The sequence below is a fragment of the Sorex araneus genome, chromosome 5 (genome assembly GCF_027595985.1).
Source record: "Sorex araneus isolate mSorAra2 chromosome 5, mSorAra2.pri, whole genome shotgun sequence".
NCBI classification, from domain to species: domain Eukaryota; kingdom Metazoa; phylum Chordata; class Mammalia; order Eulipotyphla; family Soricidae; genus Sorex; species Sorex araneus.
The window spans coordinates 168,951,105-168,973,949 of record NC_073306.1 but is presented as its reverse complement, the minus strand read 5'-3'; the positions used below and the strand labels follow the sequence as shown (position 1 = coordinate 168,973,949).

At 36.6% G+C, this 22,845-nt stretch overlaps 1 pseudogene; it reads right to left on the bottom strand.

Moving 5' to 3' along the window:
* Nucleotides 1–1,355: 1,355 nt before the first annotated feature.
* On the bottom strand, nucleotides 1,356–21,775 carry LOC129405033 (uncharacterized; annotated as a pseudogene).
* Nucleotides 21,776–22,845: the final 1,070 nt, after the last annotated feature.

Genomic DNA, 22,845 nt, shown 5'->3' with positions numbered 1-22,845 from the left:
ACACACACACACACACACACACATTCTCTCTCTCTCTCACACATGCACAAACATACAGAATAAAAGCCATGGGATTTCTAGAAAGTTTATCAATATATGTTCTAAAGAAAATCCTTGACCCACCATGAACTTTCTTATTACAGTATCAGATGAGTTTAACATTTTAAAACAATGTTTTATTTTAAGCATTCTGATCTATAACCTGCTGAGGATAGGGGTTTTTGAGTACATCATTCTTACACTGCACCCTCCACTAGAGATCCTGTGAACTTCCCCATCATGGTCTCAGTTTCCTCTCCTCAACCTCATAAATGCAGTTCTATAGTCTGGCTCTTAGTTTCTATTGCCTTTGGTTATTTGTTGTTTCCTTATTATATCTACTTATATCCCACACATGTGAGAAATCCTTCTGTACCTGTCCTTCTCATGGCTAAATCACTGGGCAGGATAGTTTCTGGTTCCATCCATATGGCAGCAAACTGCCAGATACTGTCTTTTCTTATACTGAGTTGTTTATCTTGTGATGTAAGATATAGATTTACAGAAATCATGCAGCATTTTCAGAGTCATTTCAGGTAGAGGTTTTTCATCCTTGGATGAATTTGAGTTTATGTCCCTTGAAAACTAATCCAAACCTGTGTCATCTTGCCATTAGGGCTTGCCCAGAGTAACTAGTTGTATTGGGAAAAAGACAGAACCAGATGTTCACTTAAGCCTTTAAAACCTTAAATTGTCAAGCAAGAGAGCTCATATTACCCTTGGATTGCACATTTTATTTCTAATATATCAAGTTATGCATTTGTTTGAAACCATCATGGCATTTATTAATTATCCAAGCTGAATTCTCATTTTCAGTAAATGGCACCTTACACAGTGGGGTAAACAGGAGCCTTGTCAAACAGGAGCCTTGACTGGGGAACAAATGTCAGGGTGGCGAGAAGCCTGCTGAGTGTTTAATAACTACAGATGAAGTGCACTGTTAGTGTTGTAGAGCATCGTTCCATCACCCCGTGGGTTTCTTTTGTAAGTAAAGATAAAATGACTTGGACAATCTGTACTAAATCCATCAACTTTAACCATGAAAGTGCCAGACAAGTGAAGACTCTTAATAGAATGGAAGCTCAAGTAAAAGGAAGAATAAAACTTGTCATTTTCTTTCTAATAAGTGATGAAATAATTTACATATAATCAATGACTTTAGGAAAAAGTATTTAAAAATAGCCATACACCGAGCGTAGAGAGGTATTATAGCGGTAGAGTGCTGGTCTTGCTGACCTGGCACCCTACATTGTCCCTTGAGCACCCTGCCAGGATATATTCTTGAGTGCAGAGTCAGGAGTAACCCCTGAACATTGTCAAATATGACCCTAAGAGAGAAAAGAAAGAAAGAAAAATATAGCCGTACTCATAAGCAATTTTTGAGTGTCACAAATTTGACGTGTCCACAATAAGGAGTTAGAGAGCTATAAATATATAACATCATTTATTGCAACACTAAGGAAGACTGTAAGACAGTACAAGTCATTGTCTAACAATAAAAGTTCAGTGACATTAAAATGCTTGCGGGTAAATCAAAGTTACAGAATACAAATAATATGAGAACAGAAAAGATAAAAATTGTCACTAAGCTCAGAAGTCTTTTTAAGAGAAAAATTATGATTTTGACATTATCCTAAGTAAAAGGTCAAACGAGGGTTTTGGTGAAGTATTGAGGCTGAATTGAAAAAATACTGAGCTATACATGAAAACTGACCGGTAATTACTCAATTTTCATCATGAACTATTTGTTTACTTCATCCCATCTTCTCCAATTCTTACAATAATCCTATGAGACACTGAAAGCTCATAAAATTGATATCTTGCACTTTTAAAAGCTGTCAGCACCAGTCAGAATGCGGGAGATGAAATCCATACTTTGACATCACTGTGGCCCAGGTGTGCAGTCTTCAAAAAGAAATAAGGGCCAGCAGGAGACCAGGGGCTCTTTTCTGTAGAGACAATATGATCCTAGTCTGATGACAGAAGAAAAAAAGTAGGACATATGCTAGGAACAGAACAATATGTGATTTAGAATGTGCTGATAATAGTGACAGTGACCAATGGAGACCCTACTGGCGCCGCTCAAGCAAATTGATGCACAACATGTGATACAAATGATATAAGTAATAAATTTCTTGCAGAATTCCACATTGACATAGTTTAAGGTTCAGTTAAGGGAAGAGGGGTGGGGGGGGAAGAGTATTCAACTATCTTTCTTGGTGTGAGAGTCTCAGGAATGCGTGCACTAGGGTTATCGTTTGCTTAACTGCACTGGTTCAATTCTGAGAGCCTCATTATTTAAGCATCTCTCATTTCTCCATTTGACTTACTCAGATGTTAAATCATGTTTCCTGGAACTCTTGGTTAAGTGCCTCTCATCAGTCTGTATTGATCACAGCTATGCTCTTAATTTATATTGTATGCATGAAAGCTTACAGATGATTGAGAAGCAGCAGGTCTAGGTTTGTGTTCCAATACTTCTCCTTTTGCTGTAACTTTTGCCAAATTTTCACCTAACATCTATGAGGAAATGTTAATGTTTCTGTTTTGAAAAGAGACATAACCACTTCTCATGAAACAAACCTGAGTTCAAAATAACGCATGTCCATATGCCTCAATAAAAAGTAGTACATACTTAGTAATGGCTAAGGTATGCATAGACCATTGCCTTGTTCTACCAAAGATGTTCTCTTAATATGGTTATTCTGTTCTTGTGATGGTAAGAGAATGGCATGTTGCTGCAGTTAAAATACCCTGTGAATTTTATTAGTTCATTGCTTGAGACTTTGATAGGTTTTTACCATCATTTAAAACAAATGACAGCAACATTGAAAATGTTTATTTGCCTTATGCAGTGTATACAGGAAAAAAGAATGTCTGAAAAAATAGAGTAGCTTCATAAAGTACACCCACAAACAGGTATAGTGCAGATTAGAATTATCTACTTATATTATTCATTATCATTAGTGTCTTTATTGATAAATATCACTTTTTTCATATACTTTTGATCCATCTGTATGTATTATTTAAGAAGTATCTACTCACCTCTTCCACCAAATTTTTATGAATTTTTTTGCTATGTTGTTAAATTTTATAAGCTCTTTGATGTATTTTAGATATTGACCACTTTCTGAATGAATAGTAAGCAAATATTTTTTTCCCAGTCTATGGGGTGTCTTTTTATTCTAGTTATAGCTTCTTCTGAAGAGAGAGTTTTTCTTTATTATGGTATTACAGTTTGGGTTGCTATGACTTTATAGTATAATTTAAGGTTTGGGAATGAGAATCCTCCCATCTTCTTTACTCCCAGTATTAATTTGGCTACTCAGAGGCTTTATAACTCCATATAAATTTCAACAACATTCGGTCTATGTCCTTTAAAAAATCATGTAGATTTTAGGGCTTGCATTAAATCTGTACAGTGTGTTGGATAGAACTGTCATTTTGACAATATTAATCCTTCCGATCCATCAACAGGGAATTTGTTTCCATTTCCTTCTGTATGCTCATTTCTTTAGTAGTAACTTATAGTTTTCTTTATAAAAGTCTTTCATCTTATGTAAATCTGACCTCCAGGTATTTGTTTTTTGAAGTGCAATGTGAAAGGGATTTTTAAAAATTTTCTCTCATCTGCTTCATTGTTTGCATATAGAAATGTCATGATTTTGAAATCAATGATGATTAGAGGGATCACTTGAGATGGGAGATGTCTGATGAAAGTAGACAATGGACCAAAAATAGTATCTTCTCAGTATCTGCAAGCCATAATATCCTGAAGTGGAGATAAAGTAAGAAGGAAGGTGTGAGGTGAAGTGGGGTGGCGGGAGGGATACTTGGAACAATGGTGATGGGAAATATACACTGGTGGAGGGAACATTGTATGAAGGAAACTCAATCATGAAAGCTTTGTAACTGTATCTCTTGGTGAGTCAATATTTTTTGTTTGTTTTTTTGGGGTGACACCCAGCGATGCACAGGGATTACTCCTGGCTCTGCACTCATGAATTGCTCCTGGCACTGCTCGAGGGACCATATGAGATAATGGGAATCAAACCTGGGTTGGCCACATGCAAGGCAAACGCCCTACTCACTGTGCTATCACTCTAACCTCTCAATATTTTTTTAAAGCTTATGAGTATAAAAATTTGCATTTATCAATGTTTCACATGTTTACAAATATGTATCTAGAGTAAATGTCATTGTTTTATGGTTAGTGACTTTGTAGCTGTCATTCAAAACATATATTGTTTCTAGGTGTTTTGTGTAGAATCTTTAAGATAGATGATTCTGAAAAAAATTAAGAACTGAGCTTTCATATGACGTAACAAGTTCATTTCAGGACATTTCACTCAAGGATCCAAAAATTCCATCCAGAAAATACATTTGTAATACTATGCACTGCATCACTGTTCACAATAGCTAGTAAACATCCCGTTGCTCATCGATTTGTTCGAGCGGGCACCAGTAACATTTCTCAGTGTAAGACTCATTATTACTGTTTTTTTGCATATCAAATACGCCACAGGTAGCTTGCCAGGCTCTGCTGTGCAGGCGAGATACTCTCGGTAGCTTGCCGGGCTCTCCGAGAGGGTTCACAATAGCTAAGACCTGGAAATAACTCAGGTGCTCAAAAAAGTTATATACACAATGCAATGCTACTCAAGTATATGGCAAAATCATTCAGTTAGCTGATAAGTGTATAGAACTAGATATCATGCTGAGAAAGTTCATTCAGAAGAAGTGGGTTAGATACAGAATAATCTGTCTGATATGTAAGATATAAAGAAACACAGTAGGGGAAGAACAAACAGCCAAACACATTATAACTTGAGAGCTGGTCTGCAGAACTGAACTTATTTGGGAAAAAGAGAATTGTATGGGATGGATCCTTGGGATATTGATAAAAGAAAATAGACTAATCTATGCATAAAACTATTATTAACAGCATTATAAATCATAATGCCTCAATAAAAATGAGGCAAAACTTCATAAAATATTTATTGAGTGATGATGTAAGATAAGAACAGATACTACACTTGATCTTAGATACTACACTTTATCTTAGCCAAAAGGCCGAAAAGCGATAAAAAGGATAAAAAGGAGCGACAGCATAGCGGTTAGGCGTTCACCTTTCACGCGGCCGACCCCTGTTCGATTCCTCCACCCGTCTCGGATAGCCCGGCAAGCTACTGAGAGTATCGAGCCTGCGCAGCAGAGCCTAGCAAGCTACCCCTGCATATTGGATATGCAAAAAACAGTAACAATAAGTCTCTCAATGAGAAACGTTACTGGTACCTGCTTGAACAAATTGACGAGCAACGGGATGATGATTTAAGACCTGAGCAAGAATAAAAAGTGTGTGTGTCTTGTAAAACCATACAATGTAGGGAAAAGATAAATCGGAATATGTTTTAGTAACTGGAGAAGAGATGGAAAATATAATTTAGAAACCCTAACAAACTTTCAGACAGACCTACATCCTGACATTCTCCATACATGCCCTGTGCTATACACGGGTCCGACATCCACTAGGAAAACATATACCAGAATTAAGGAGTGCAAACATGCATATTCAAGAAACCCAAAGTTTTTCACCTAAAATAGATTAAAATTAGAAAAACTCCAAAATACACGATAATAATAATGACAAAATTCACAGGCAGAGGCAACATTTTGAGCCAAAATAAAAGAAGGAACTTAGAGAAGAAGTCCCATATGATTCACATCAGATCTATCAAAAGCGATTCAACAGGTCAGAGCACAATAATGGAATGTACAGAATATCAGTGGGATGTAGTGATGAATGAAATGCACACCCACCAAGATAATCTATCCGGATAGAATAGCCTTTGAATTGAAGGAATGTCCTCGAAACCAGTTTTGCAAGAATCATTAAAGGTGTGGCTTCAGATAACAAGACAAACTTCATAAGCATACACAAATTCTACAAAGTTATGTTAGTAAACTTCAGATTGCTAATTAACAATCAATGCCAAAGGCTTGAACTCACCAATCAAGAGACATAAAATGGCAGGATGGGTCAAAGGAAGTTGAAAACAGTTTGATGTTGTCTATAAAAAAACATCTGAGTAATCAGATAAGCACAGGCTCAAAGTCAAGGACTGGAAAACTATATAACAGGCAAATGAACTTACAGGTGTTTTTTTCCCTAAATTTTGTTTTGTAAAGGGTGGGTACCACACCCAAAATTGTTAAGGGGCTTAACCCTATACTATATTTCTTTCCCAAGTTTTTTTTAGTTTATATTTTTTATTTTTATTTATTTTTTAAAGTTTTATAAACTGAATTTTATTTTTTTATTTTTTATTTATTTTTTTATTTTTTTATTAATGAGTCAACGTGAGGGTGCAGTTACAGAGTTTCGGGTCTGTGTTACATTTATACAATACTGGAGTACCCATTCCTCCACCAGTGCCCATTCTCCTCCACCAATGGCCCCAGGGTCCCTCCCCCTCCCTACTGTCTCCCTCCCCCTACCCTGTGACAGGGAATTCCTTATTGTTCTCTCTCTCCTATTGGGTGTTATGGTTTTTAATGGAGATACTGGGTGGTTATCGAGTTCAATCTATAGTCTGCTTTCAATCTGCCTCTCCCATCCTGAGAGGATCCTCCACTACATTTTAGCTGGTGTTCCCTTCTCTATCTGAGCTTCCCTCTCCCTCTTTAGATAAAAATAAAATTATTTTTATCTAAATGCATAGCATTGTTAACTTTCATAAGCATGTGAGGTAAGCTTCCAAGCCGTGGAGCAGGCCTCCTGATACTTATTGCTACTATTCTTGGGTGTTAGTCTCCCATTCTGTTGTTTTATATTCCGCAAATTAGTGAAATTTTTCTGTCTGTCTCTTTCTTTCTGACTCATTTCACTTAGCACGATACTTTCCATGTTGATCCACTTATGTGCAAAGTTCATGACTCCATCCTTTCTGACAGCTGCATAGTATTCCATTGTGTAGATGTACCAAAGTTTCTTTAACAAGTCATCTGTTCTCGGGCATTCGGGTTTTTTCAGATTCTGGTTAATTGTAAACAGTGCTGCAATGAACATACAGGTGCAGATGTCACTTCGACTGTACTTTTTTTTTTGCCTCTGTGGGATATATTCATTGCTGGGTCAAATGGGAGCTCTATTTCTAATTTTTTGAGAATCATCCATATCGTTTTCCAAAAAAGCTGAACCAGTCGGCATTCCCACCAGCAGTGTAGGAGGGTTCCTTTCTCCCCACATCCATGCTTTTGTTCTTTTGGATGTGAGCCAGTCTCTGTGGTGTGAGTTGTTGTATTATCTCATAGTTGTTTTGATCTGCATCTCCCTGATTATTAGTGATAATGACTTTATTGTTTTTTATGAACATTGAAACTTACTTTTCTTTTACTAACTATGCTTGATTTTTAGATATACAAATATAGAATCTAATTTCAGATACATACCAAATGATTTCTTTTCTGTTATATTTAAACTGTACATATGTCCTTGATTTATTGAAAAACATCACAGGTTTTCTCCAAAGTTTTCTAGCTATACTAATATTTTCTCTTATAGTTTAGTATTGTCAAAAATTGCTATTGCATGGATATTTGTTCATTTTTCAGTAATTTAAACTTTTATTTTATGAATTTTTAAATTCCTCTGAAAATTATACTTGAAAACTTCAAAACAATACATTTACTGATGTAAATAATTTAGTTTTGGTTATTTATAAAACTTTTGCATAAAATATAAAAACAAAATATATAATTCAAAAACAATGGAAAAAATCCTTCAATATGTCAAAAATTTATGATGAATTAATAAAATGTGGAATAAAATAGGTATACTTTTTTTTCTTTCTGATTTGTTTTGGTTTCTGGGCTGCACCTGGCTCAGGGCTCACTCTGTTCACGCATGACTCTGGGATCAGTACTGATGGTGCTCAGGTGACATTCTGTGGTGCTGAAAAGCTAGATCTGGGAAGCTGGATGCAAGGCAATAGCTTTCCTGCCATGCTATCCCTCTGGCCCCATTAGTACTATTTTCAAGTTCATATATGATCTTTTTCCCACTTATAATGACACTTTGAATATGGTTCAATGCAACTGCATTATATTAAATACTATTGTATAGCAATATAATATGTTTGCAACTATGCAATAATTGTTTGAAATTGCAGTTAGTTCAACTTAAATAAAGATAAATCTAAGTCATTCATTTTTATCCTTCTGACACTTTTTACATAGTATTCTAGGAATATAAATAATAGGCTAAAGAAAACATTTTAAAGTCTGACAAGTGGTAATTGCATTTCTTTTCCAATGACAAAGATAATATAGATGTATATAAAATTATAGTACTTTTAAAATTATTTTTATCTAAATGCATAACATTGTTAACTTTCATAATATATTTTTGGGAGATCTTTTCATTTTTAAACTGAGCTATAATTATATTAATTTAAGTGCCTTAGACATTCTATTCTGTGATTTTAATGAACCTTTGTAAAAATCTAAAAAATAAGTAAATATGTTAAGTAAATTTCTCTAATAAAAGTGTAACTTTTAGTAAAATCACCTTCTCTTGTCATATAAATATAAATTTAGTTTAAAATATTTTTACCTTTTTTCTCTCACTGAAAAGATAAGTTTTATTCAGTTTTGTTTAAACTTGTTTTAACATTTTTCTAACTTTCTTTTCTTTTTTCCTTTTTTGGAGGGAGTGGGCATTCAGCTATGCTCAGGACTTTGTGCTGCTTCTGTGTTTAGACATGTCTCACGTCAACTCACAGGCCACCATATTTGGTGCTGGAGATGGAACTGGAGTGGATGCAGCAAGTAAGCGCCTATACCCACTGTCCCATCTCTCCAGCTCTTTCAAATTTTCTTAATGTTTTATTAATATTTCCATTTCAAAATCAAGTTTATAATAATTGCCAACTGATCTGCTGTTCACAGATACCAATATAATTACAATTTTAATACAAATAATATGATCCCCCTATTATTTTTTAGTCTTAAAATTTCCCTTTTATTTCTTAAATTTTATTCATAGGATTTTCTGTCAATTATTTTCTAGACCAGTTATATGTCTCATGTGTATTACATCATATTTCCCAGCAGTGAATACATTCCAGATCATGATAGCGCCCATACTTTAGATGCTTTCCATAAGATTGGTTGATAAGTGTAAGCATATATATACTTTGAAGGTATCTGCTTGTTTTCATACCTAGGTGGGCAATGCTTGAAATCTATTTAAATGCTTTCTTATTGCGAAGGTGACAAAAGTTTACCAACGCTTGAAAAAATTTTACTCAGAAGACCCCTAGAAAGAAGGCAGACAGTTAATAAATTCTGTCACTATCACCTGTTGCTCATAGATTTGCTCAAGCGGGCACCAGTAACATCTCCATTTTGAGACTTGTTGTTACTGTTTTTGGCATACCAAATATACCACGGGGAGCTTGCCAGGCTCTGCCGTGGGGGTGAAATATTCTCGCTAGCTTGCCAGGCTCTCCAAGAGGGATGGAGGAATTGAACTCAGGTCGGCCAAGTGCAAGGCAAATGCCCTACCATTGTGCAATCGCTCCAGCCCAATTAATAAATTTTCAAAAAATTATAGCACTGCAGCTCTGTTGTCCCATTGTTCATTGATTTGTTCAAGCGGGTAGCAATAACTTCTCCATTCTGAGACTTGTTGTTACTGTTTTTGGTATATTGAATACGCCACAGGTAGCTTGCCAGGCTCTGCTGTACGGGTGGGATACTCTGGTAGCTTGCTGGGCTCTCCAAGAAGGATAGAGGAATCAAACTCTGATCAGCCGTGTGCAAGGCAAACGCCCTGCATTCTGTGCTATCACTCCAATCCAGAGACAGTCCAGAGCACCTCCAGGTCTGAACCAAACAAACAAAAAGGGTAAAAAAGAAAAAGAAGTGTAGGGCAGAGGGCAGAGATATAGTGCAGTGGGTAGGGAACTTGCCTTGCATGAGACTTGACCAGGTTCAAACTCTGACTTCCCTTAGGATCCCCTCAGCCTGCCATCACGTGTGGCCCTAAAACAGAAAACAAAAAATGAAACAACACAAGAAGATTCTAAGTTCTAAGTTGATAGACTGAATTGACTTAACAATTTTGTTTTAAGTTCTAAGTAGATAGACTGAAATGACTTAACGATTTTGTTTTTGCTTTTACCATTTTTTAAACTAAAATCCTACTCGTGAAACTTCCAAGTATGTGATACTTCTACCATAAGTTGTAAGGTTTTTCCCTCAGTCTCATTTTTTATTTGCTCTTTCTAACCAATGATACCAAGAGTAAACCTGAGGCATGATGCCATGGTTGAACTCAACTATCTAAAATTTCTACAATATAAAGGAATCTTTGATCCGGGATAGTCTTCTTTAACCATTGGAAGAAATGAGGGTAACATTTTCTTATCCCCATCCATCAGCCTTTAAGTGGATAATGATCAAAGAGAACTCCTTCTCAACCTTTATTTTCTGAAGAAAAATAAAACAATTTTTGATTGGGATAGAAAGGCATAAATGAAGGAAGAGAAGGATAAGATTCTACACATCTTTTTAAGTTATAGCCATTTAAGTTTCATCTGATATATGTGTAGCACATGTTTATGTTTTCTGTTTTATGCTTTAGTGGGAAATCTTTTCATTTTTCAATTTTTTTACTTCAGTAGGAAAGGAAAAGAGGAGTAAGACTACTCTGCTTATTTTCAATATTTCCCTTAGCATTTATATATATTTAAAGCAAATTATTATTTCTCAATCTAAGCAAATTAAAGTATAATGTGAATTACTTAACAAATTTTCCTTACTGCAATGCTCTTATGTCACTTCTCAACATATTTCTCTTTTATAAAACTGACTGAATAGCCAGCAGATAGTACTATTGCATTTTGTTTCAAGTAAAAAAGAGAAAGCATTTCATGTTTTTGTTCTTTGGAACAACATTAAGCGACTTTACTTGGGTTAAAGAAGTTTTCTCAGTTTCTTTTTCACATTTTCTGATATATTTTACTAATAGTATGACAATAGAAATTGCATGTTCTCCAGTTTCCTTTCCCTGCTTTGCTTTCTCTTAAAAATCTTATTAATATAGGAACAAAAGATAGCTCAATGGACTGAGTGCATATTTTGCATAGGGGAAAACTGTCTTCAAATCTCTGCTTGATCTGATCCCCTGAGCACTGTAATGAGAATCCCAAAACTCAGAGCATCTGAACACTGCAGAATATGGCCTTAATAGCCCCCCCTAAAACAATAAATAAAATAAGTAATACCCTGCAACCACAAAAATGGGTTGGAGTGTTTACATTGTCTTGTGCTTGAAACAGAGTTAATATTAATCCAAGGTTTTGGTATGAATTAGCCTCACTGTGAAAGACCCTCATAAACTGATATGAAATAATATTTCCGCTAAAGTAAAGTATAGTCATTAGAAAGCATTAAACTCAATTAGAATTATTTATTCTCTAATATATATAGCCATTCTTATACTTATTAAAATTACTGCTGGGATAAAATGGTGAAAAATAATCCAAATTGATGGTGTGGGTTATTTTTACTATTAAAACCTCCCGTAATCTATGAAAAGTCAAATTTGATAGTTTTCAATGAAAACCGCAATTTCACAGCATATATCTGAAAAATTAAGAAATTTTGTTTCACGTTGTGAAACTTTGAAAATAAAATTTTATTATCACTAGTAAACATAAAATGTTAAATAAATAGCCATGAACATTTGCCTCCCTCCAATGCACATTTATAGGTTCATAGAATTGGCCAAAAATAGGGGACATTTCCACTGAAGTTACTTTGAATATTATATAAAAGGGTATATGAGCAATTTTAGAGTGAAAATCCTGGTTAGATACTTAAATATATATATTTATTAAAAGCAAAACATATGTGTATATATGCATACATATGTATATATCTGAAAAGTGGCCAAGAGTTTTTAATTTTTAATTTTAATTTTAATTTAGTGCTTTGCTATACTCACATTATTGCATCAAAAAAGGTTTGGTTGCAGTCTCCAAAGCTTTTTTATTCTATGCCCTGTATATAAGATTGATGACAGGGTCCAGTGTCTGAAAGACCACACAAAGCAATGAGCTCTACAGTATAAGATTTTATTTGGCAAAATTCAAACAAATATGGAGTTTAGAGCCGTCCCCTCCAGTAGGAGACTGACCCCTCCCCTTGTTTCCAGAGTCCTTTTACACTCATGACCTTTTCCTTGATTGGTTTGGTGGTTATCTCAACTGACTTCATGCAGAGATAATTCTGCTTTTTCGGCTGACCACCATAAATAGATGGGAGTAGTTCTGCCCTTTTGGCTGAATCCTAGAAATGGGTATTGTCAGGCTCAATGGACAGTTACTTGCAAAAGCTGTGCTGATGCTAAGCAAGGCTAAGCATTGTAGGAGGGGCATAGGCCTTCACAATTGACAGTGGATTTTTTTTTTTTTTAAACTGTGGGAAAAGTCCCGTTGTTCATCGATTTGCTGGAGCAGGCATCAGTAACATCTCCATTGTGAGACTTGTTGTTACTGTTTTTGGCATATCGAATACGCCATGGGTAGCTTGCAGGTTCTGTTGGGAAATGAATTTATAAATATATATTGTGTGAACATTTGTGCTTTGTTCAAATATTTTCCTTCATCTTCTCTAGTTTTCACTTAGAGATATGTCTTTCTTATTTTCTTTTGTTTGTTCTCTGTATTATGCACTGTCCCCCAGAGGTGCCATCTGTGCATATTATGGGGAAGAAAAGAAGGAAACAGACCTTTGGCGTGAAGCCAATTCCAAAGCAGGGGTTTGAATCTCTCCACAAAATACCAATTTTCTGAGACATTTTTGTCAAGCTGTTCAAGAATTTTCAGTCGCAATTTTCTCCTCTGTAAATGTAAAAATTAAGAGTTGTTCTTTGTAAAGGTGCTCAAAGAAGTTCCTGAGACATAGGAAGTATTCCACAGATGTTACTAATCATTGTCCTTATTATTGTTATTAAACTAAAAATTAATGAACTAAAAGTAAGATCAATTGAAGGAACATCAAAAGATGATGTCTGCTAAGTGCCAATTTTTTGGACCATTGGTTTTGAAAATAAAGATTAAATTAGCCATACTCAACCCCAATAAAAACTTGTATCTTTCTAACTACAGTATACATTCTGATATCTAGATTTGCTTAAAATGTTTTAGATAAATTTTTTTGTAGGTACATATATGATCCATGTGACATTACAGGCAAAGATTTTTTGCTTCCAGAAAATGTTCTACTTATAACTAGTATTAGCGCTTAGAGAATAAAACTGATTTTAAATATAAAAATTAAATTATGCATCCCCTAAGAATCCAAATGAACTAAACATTTATAGGTATTAAACAATTCATTTATATTGATAGTTCACTGCTAGAATTGTAGCAATAAATCCAGGTTTATTTTTAGCTCTTCAACATATGTACGTTTGGAACAGAAATTCATTTATGTATATTCATTAACTTTATTGTATTATACTTTATACAAGAAAATGCTTTTCAAATATTTAACTTAAAGAAAATTCTGTATATTTTAGCTAGAGGTTCTAGAGATCTTTATAGAAAGTATTTACCAGATAGAATGTGATGAGAGAAAATATACTAACTGATATTGTTAATTCCAAGAAATAAATGCCCTTAATTTTAGAATTAAACAATTCCATATAAATATGTATATTACTCCTTCCTATGAATATTTATGGTGCATATTTATAACAATCTTCATTAAAGTAGCCAAGGAAACATTCAGTTAAAATTCTCCACCAAAACACAGTCAGAAATATATTAAAATTAGATAAATATTTTGCTCATGCATAGAAGAGTTGTGTGTCATTAAAATTAACTTCATTTTTTCCCACCAAATGTTAAACTAAGAAAATGTAACTGCCCTTTCCCAAAATTGAAAGTTTCATGTTTAAAATTGTATTTTTATGGAATAATCTGTATTATACTATAATCTAGAAGTATATAATATAAGTACTCTCAAGAAATTATTAGAAAGTCTTGGGAGCTTCCCATACATTCTCAGTCAACTGGGCTTGGGGTTCAATAGGCAAAGGAAAGGAGACGACCCAAGCATCCCTGACAGTGTTTGGGGATTCCTCAGCTGCTTCTAGTGATACTCAAGTAACTCTGTGCTATGTGTTTGAACCAGGATTGTTCACATACAATCCATTCCTTCTCTCCAGTCCTTACACTAAGTTTCAACTTCTCCATTGTGCTGACACTGTAAGCCATGGAGCTCAGGAAGCTACCCTTAAATGGATCTTATGTTGGATACAGTGATTTCATAGGGCTTCTACTAATGATGCTACGAGAGAGCATAAGAGTTTTGCCATTTTGAGAAAAATAGCTCTTCTCTTGCTAAAGCATTCATCTAGCCATCTCTGATAGCATTTCTGGAAAGAATCAAGCAGAGTCGTCTTTTCAGGTCAGTTCTGCAGAGCTATGGTATCACAGACCTGGAAGGCAATGTTTACCTGACTTTATGATGAAATTGTTTCCTCAAATTCAGATATTGCTGTCTATATGACAAAAAAATGTTTGATAAAATGTCCTTTGTGAGGCATTATCCAGGAACAAATGTATCTCTGAATAAAACAGATGCCTTGTAGTTTGCCTCATTGTTCAGAATCTAGCATATTTATGGATGTGAACTTTAGAATAACGAAACTTAACTATAAAACTTTAGACAAAATATTGATGGTTGCTCCAAAGGCAAAATGAAATAGGAAAGATTTTCAAAAATAAATTTGGGAGATATTCATACTTCAAAATGGGCAACACTCAGAAATTCTAAATTATTATTCTCAATTCTTGTTCAATATAATGTCCTCTATGTGGTAAAATTATTTAGAAAATGCTTTATTCATTTTTATTTATTGATTTAGTACACATGCTAACATAATAAAGTATCTGCGGTTAGCAGTAGCACAATGGCTAGCATATTTGTTAGTCTTATATTTCTCAAATTTTAACTTTTGATTATTTTTATAGATTTAATATGCTCATAAAATAGACTTTGAGATATTGGGTTTAATTAATACATCCATAATAATTCACATAAGCCTTCATAATAAAATTAAGACACCCTCACAGATTAAAATATGTATATTGCATGGACAATTATATTTTTAATTTTTTCTATATTAATATGCTTCCTTATAAATATTCTAACTGATATCGTGAAGAAGATATTATTGTCATCCCATTGCTCATCGATTTGCTCGAGCAAATGGAGTAACATCTCCATTTGTCCCTGTCGAGTTTAGGGTCAAGGGAATGAGGCCCATTATTGTTACTGTTTTTGGCATATCGAATATGCAATGCATAGCTTGCCAGGCTCTGCCATGAGAGATTCTGCCGCATACTATATCAGAATAAGATATAGTAATCAAAAATATAAATCACAAAGTAATCTGTCACTGTCACTCTCATCCCATTGCTCATTGATTTGTTTGAGCGGGCACCAGTAACATCTCTCATTTTGAGACTTACTATTACTGTTTTTGGCATATCGAATACACAATGGGTAGCTTGCCAGGCTCTGCCGTGAGGGTGAGATACGCTCGGTAGCTCCCCGGGCTCTCTGAGAGGGGCGGAGGAATCGAACACGGGAGGCTGCATGAAAGGCGAATGCCCTACCGCTGTGCTATTGTTCCAGCCTACAAAGTAATCTAAGATAAATATTATTGCAATGTAGATTTTATTACAAATTAATGCTACCTAATTTATTAAAACTCTCCTTGTATAAGGGTTTTTATTTTTTTATCTTAGGACTAAAACTAGAGTAGACTTATATTTCAAATATATTATCCTATAGAATATGTACAGTGATACAAAATATTCGTGGCGAGCAGAGTGATAGACTAGTAGGTAGGATGCCTATCTTACATTTGGCTAATTTGGGTTCAACTTTGGATACTTCATTTGGTACCCAGAGCCCACTAGTAGTGACCAGAAATTCCTTAGTGAAGAGCCAGGAAACCCTTGATTACAAATGGGTTTCTTCACTTCTATTACTTTTCATCTCATTGATCTTTCATTTGCTCGAGTGAATGCCAGTAATGTCTCCTTTTGTCCCTATTGCATGCTAGTGTAGCCCAGTGGTGTCTGCTTGTTCAGTAACATGAAGAGCCTCAAGCCGTTCATTCAGGGTTTTGACGAAGAAATCTGACTACGAGGTCTTTTGATGTCCCGTGGAATCCAGTCGGTAACAGCTCTTGTCCAGCAGTCGTCTCTAAATCACATTACGTGCCCGGCCCATCTGATTAAAACTGGTTTTAATTTGACCCATCTGACCAAATGGGTTTGGTCCTTTAAAAAACAAACAAGCGAAACATAGAAAGCAGAATATCTGGATTTACAAGTTAATAATTTTGAAGTCTGAAGTTAAAAATTCTTAAAAGTAAGGTGCAGTAAAGACACTTTCAAACAAGATCCATGTAGGCTAATTATTGGTGACAGTTACAGAAGGCAAGCCAGTTCTTCCAAACATATATCAGCGTCTAAGCATCATATTGTATGTAATCACTACTAGCTCTTTAGTTCTCTTGATGCTTCATTAGGCTGCCAACATTTCACAGAAATGTAGCATTTTGTAAGAACAACAGACATAATTATATGCCTATTATCATGTTTTACTTGACCATAACATTGATTTCTTACTTTATAACATTTTTTCTTTTTTTTCCATATTGATTCTATGTTACTAAATCACATACTTCATTGCTATCAAAATGCTATAGGGAGCAAAAACAAACCACACCCAGGAGACTTAGCCATCATGTTCATAAGAATTTACTCATTTTTCAGGATGGAAAGGTTGATGCACACTATTATTCATGAGTGAATAGTTATTCTCTGTGAAATAGAAATTCTTAAATTACTACCCAAAACATCTTCCTAATTACCATGACACTAGCTATATTCATGGTAATTAAGAAGTGGAGATGTTACTGGTGCCCACTTAAGCAATCAATGAACAATGGGAGGACAGAACAGGACAGTTACAGAATGCTATATCAAGACTATGATTACATTACATGTCATAGAAAAGGAAATTACATAGGAATAGTCAAGTTGCTATAACTTAACTAACTGTATATAATTAGTCTGCATAGATAGAAATGGACTGGAGTGATAGCACAGAGGGTAGGGCATTTGCCTTGCACATAGCCGACCCGGGTTCAATTCCTCTGTCCCTCTTTGAGAGCCCGGCAAGCTACTGAGAGTATCCTGCCCTCATGGCAGATCCTGGCATGCTACCTGTGGCATATTCGATATGCCAAAAACAGTAGCAACAAATCTCACAATGGAGACATTACTGGCGACTGCTTGAGCAAATTGATGAACAATGGGACGACAGTGCTACAGTGCAGATCAAAATGATCTTATATTCATTTATTGACTTTAAGTTAATCAGTTGTAGTATCACAGATATCATTGAGTTATGTGAGACTATTGAAAGCAAGTTTTCACACAAAAGCTATAGAAGGGTTATCAGAAAGACTTGAATCCATGGTACCTAATTTACAATTAAAACAAAATATTTTATCAAAAGAAGAAAAATATGCTGGAACTATATCAGAAATCGTTTGCTTCCACATTGAAAAGATTGTAGCATATGATACATAGACCAGTAAGAAGAGGTGCCGGGTGCTTGTGATTCTAAATGCTTTCTTCATCTGTCATGCTGTTTCTTTTTTTTTTCCAAAAAAGTATGACTAAATTCATTTCACTAAAAGTTCTACCCTTTATGGAAAAAGAAATGAGGGGAGGGAATAATCAAAGTTCTGAGAACAGCACAGAAGTGTCAAGATCCTCCCCGTGACTTGATTTCCACAAGAGGGGGCTGGGTTTCTCTCACATTTGCTTAAATTTGAACATTTATTTCCCCCCAGAACCTTCAGATAAAATCTGAATCAGTCAAGTTACCTTGCTTTCAGCTTTGTGAGAATCTACATCAAAGAAGTTAGCTGAGTCCATTTGCTCTATAGAACACTGTGCTGCTACAAGCAATTAGTTTTAAGCCACTAAGTTTTGGTAATTATTATTATTAAGCTACCGAGAGTACCGAGCCCACCTGGCAGAGCCTGGCAAGCTACCCGTGCATATTTGATATGCCAAAAACAGGAACAATAAGTCTCTTAATGAGAGACTTTACTGGTGCCCGCTCGAACAAATCGATGAGCAACGGGATGACAGTGACAGTGATTATCATTTTCAACAAAATTGTTATTTTTCAACAAAATGCATTTTTATCCTTTTTATTTGGGGGGGCTAGGGTACACCCAGCTAAGCTGAGGATTTACTCCTGTCTCTGTGCTCAAGAATGATTCCTAGAGGGGCTGGAGAGACTGTGTGCAAGGCAGGTGCCCTACCCACTGCACCATCTATCCAGTCTAAGAATTATTTCCTTGAAAGGCTTAATGCTGTACTCACATTTAGAGTTTTCTTTACCTCTAAATTAGCTATTCAGAATAATCAGCAAAAGAGCAGTATTGTAATGAGCATGAAATGCCATTGAGTTCACGTAAAGCTTCTGTGTCTACTTTCTAGCAGGTAAGGACTATGATTAGAGCTGAAACTAACACATACCAATCAATTCATGGTTATCAGTCAATGTTTATTGTTTCCTTTACCGTTTTATTTTGTTTTATCTGAAGCTTGATCTTGAGTGAAACTCTTAAGTTCATGATGTTATAAGGTGGACAATACTGGTAGAAATTAGTAATGGGACATGCTGATCTACAAAACATCTGTATTTCCTTCTAAAATTCTAAGCAGCCAGTGAGATAAAGGGATTAAGAAGGATATCGGAGGCACTTCACTTGTATCACTGGTAGTCCCGTTGATCTTCGATTTGCTTGAGCGGGTGCCAGTAATGTCTCCATTTGTCCCTTTCGCGAGTTAGTGTAGCCCAATGATACCTGCTCGCTCCAGGAACAGGAAGAGCCTCAAATCGTTCATTCAGAGATTTGACGAAGAAATCTAACCATCTAGTTGGTGGGCGGCCATGAGATCTTCTGATGTCCCATGGAATCCAGTCGGTAACAGCTCTAGTCCAGTGGTCGTCTCTGAATCACATTACATGACCAGCCCATCTGATTTTTGATGCCTTGGCAAATGAGACAGCATCCCTGATTTTTGACCATTGATGGAGGTCAGAACTCAGGATTCCTTCTCTCACTTGAGTGAGACAAGATATTCCCAGCATAGCTCGTTTGATTCCTCTTTGGGATACCCTAATAGCATTCTCATCCTGTTTGCTTAGGGCCCAGGTCTCTGAGGCATATGTTAGTGCAGGAAGGATGGTGGAATCGAAAAGATGTGCCCGGAGTAGAAGGTTCTTCATTCTCTTAACCACCTCTTCAATGCTCTCAAATGCATTCCACGCTGCTCTCTTCCTCCTGCACAGTTCTGGAACCAAGTCATTCCTCATATTGATTTCTCAACCCAGGTACACATAGCTGCTGTATTCGAAGATGTTCATTCCATTCAGAGCAAATGGACCTTCAGGGACCAGTTCATTTTTCATGAACATCCTCTTTTTGAGATTCAGCTCCAATCCGACCTTTCCACACTTGAGGTCAAAGATGGTCAGCATTTGTGCCGCTTGGTTAATGTTTGCTGTTAGGAGAACAATGTCATCAGCGAAGCAGAGATGGTGTAATTACTTACCATCTATCTTCACTCCCATTCCTAACAGTTCCAGTAGTCGCATGATGTTCTCAAGGGCGGCACTGAAGAGTTTTGGTGAAATGTTATCACCCTGCCACACCCCTCTCTTTACATCAATGATCACTTCCTTGTAGAATGGTGAGATCCTGGTGGTGAATCCACAATACAGCTCTCAGAGGATTTTGATATACTGAGTTTGAACGCCCTGTTTGGCCAGGGCTTTGATGACTGCCTCAGTCTCAACATAATCGCAGGCCTTCTTTAAGTCGATGAACATTAGGCAGAGCGGCATCTTGAACTCTCGCGAAACTTCAATGAGTTTGTTCACTGTGTGGATATGGTCTATTGTAATGAATCCCCTTCGGTTGGTTGTCCTTCATCTAGTGTTCTGCCTATTCTACTCAGGATGACACGAGTGAACAACCTGTAGACGGCAGACAGCAGGCAGATTGGGCGATAGTTGCCCATGTCATGGATGTCTCCCTTCTTATACAACAGACCGGTCCTACTGGTTTTCCAGTGGGACAGAAACTTGCATTCAGACAGGTAACGTGTGAAGAGTCAGACCAGTGGCCAGTGTATTGATGAGTACTGGTGGCAGATTCTTCAGGTGTTCGGGCCTGACCTTGTCCGGACCAGGTGCTGTTCTCATCTTTACCAGTGAAATGGCGTGTTGGATTTCAGAAGGGAGAATGTTGGGAATGACATATCCATCCTGCGGAATTTGGTATGTGGGCAGGGGGACATGGCTGTCAAAGAGATCCGAATACAAGTCATGAATAATTTTCTCTATTGCCTTTCTGGAGGATGTGGTAGATCCATCAGAATGTCGGAGGGCAGTCAGCTTGGTCTTGTAGTTGGTGAAGGACAGGCAAGCATTGCGAATACTATTCCCAGCTTCTGCTGCACTGGCCAACACTGCTGCTCTTCTCTCTTTGAGGTCTTCCTTAATGGCATCTCTGCACTTTGTGAGCTCAGACATTAGCTTGTGGTTGCCTGAGGCTCGCACCAAACTACGTTGACAAATAATCTCGAGAGTTTCCAAAGACAGACCTCTGTTTGTGGCTTTCTCACTCTCGGCATTCTTTGCACAGACATGGAGGTAATGAACCAGTCGATCGTGTTCCTCATCGATGTTGTCAAGGACGGCATCTTTCCATCTTGCTGCAATAGTGCCAAAGAGCTCTATTTGGCACTCAGTTGGTGGTCATTCTGGGAGTTGCCTTCTTAGACTTAAATTTTGCAGACCTTTCTCTCCACTCTGTGAAGTATAATTTTGCATGAAGGAGATGGTGGTCCGATTCTGTTTGGAATTTTGTGACAACAGCGACATTGGTCAGGCACAACCGTCGATTGAATATGATGTGGTCAATTTCATTGTGGAACTATCCACCAGGAGACTCCCATGTCCAGCGTTTAGATTTGGCTTTATGGAACTGTGAGTTACCATGGATGGTCTTGGTTGACATGATGAATTCATATAGTCTCTCACCCTGATTGTTCCATTCTAGGTCATGTGTTCCAATGTGGAGTTCTTTGGGCGACCTTCTCGGACCTATCTTGGCATTAAAATCACCAACAATTATCTTGTAGAAGGTGTGGTCTTCTTTATAGAACTTCTCTAGTTCCATGTAGAACCTCTCAATTTCTTCTTCATCGTAATTGGAAGTTGGTGCATAGATGACGAAGATAGAAACTGCAGGCAGTGAGCCACACCTATTCAAGCATAATTGTCCAATTCAGATTATTAGGCATTCGAATGAATCAATGCTCATGGCCAAGTTCGTGCTGACAAGGACACCAATGCTACCAATGCCTCTGTTGTCGCATGTTCTGAGGAACAATTCTTCTCCAGTTTCGAAAATGGTGTGATGTGATTGATATTTCCTGGTTTCGGTCAGACCAATGATGTTGTACTTGATGTTCTGAGCTTGCATCATCAGGTCCTCGATGGATGCTTCTGATGCCAGTGTCCGTGCATTGAAAGTACAGACAATCATTTCAGTCTTTCTCCGTTTTGGCAGTCTAGTTCGTCCCCAAGGATTTTTTCAGCATCTCTTTGCTCATCTTTCTTAACGCTGCTGTACTGGGGGCTCTTTCGGTGACAGGTGAATGAGGCCAAATGTTGTTACTGTTGTCGGAAAGCCTGGCAAGCTACCAAGAGTATCTCAATCGCACGGCAGAGCCTAGCAAGCTACCCATCCTGTATTCGATATGCCAACAACAGTAACAACAATCGGAGGCATTATTATATTGCAACTGTTCATTCTATTTCTGCCTCTGATGCTCTGATTCCTTTTCTGGAATATCAGTGGTCTGTTTGATATGTGGTTTTTTTTGGTTGTTTTTTATTTTTTCTTTTTGGGTCACAGCCAGCAGTGCACAGGGGTTACTCCTGGCTCTGCACTCAGGAATTACTCATGGCGGTGCTGGGAGACCATATGGGATGTTGGGAATCAAACCTGGTTGTCTGTGTGCAAGGCAAACGCCCTATCTGCTGTGCTATCACTCCAGCCCCATGATATATGTATCTTTTAATACTGTATATACATATAAAGATTGGAGTTTCCTTACAACATATGTAGCCTAGTCTCCAATGTGGTACATCTCTGTTCCAAACTGAGCATCATTACCTTTTTGATATTCTACATAAAAACAAATGAAGAAGAAAGAATTTGTATTTCTGGTTTCCTGCTTGAGTTCAGCCATGGTCTTCTACCTATGGGCTTTGATTTAATTTAAAATTAATGTTTAAAATACAACCAAATGAAAGTACTTGAAATGATCATAGGACCTGTTTTTATTAGTACATAAACAAATCATACACTTGATGACAGAAGGCCCTCCCTGGCCAACTTTACTATGTGTTATTCTGGCATGTTGTGTCCACTTCCACAGTTCATAAATGTTCTTTTTAACTAGGACCATGTTTTTAGCAATCTTTGCCAAAATCCTATTCATTCAAGATATTTCCTTATTTGAGACTATGCTTCTCTGTCCATTAAAAACAAATAATCAAACAAAAAAACAAAATTAAACCCCAAAACTGACCCAATCTACTGCTTCAATT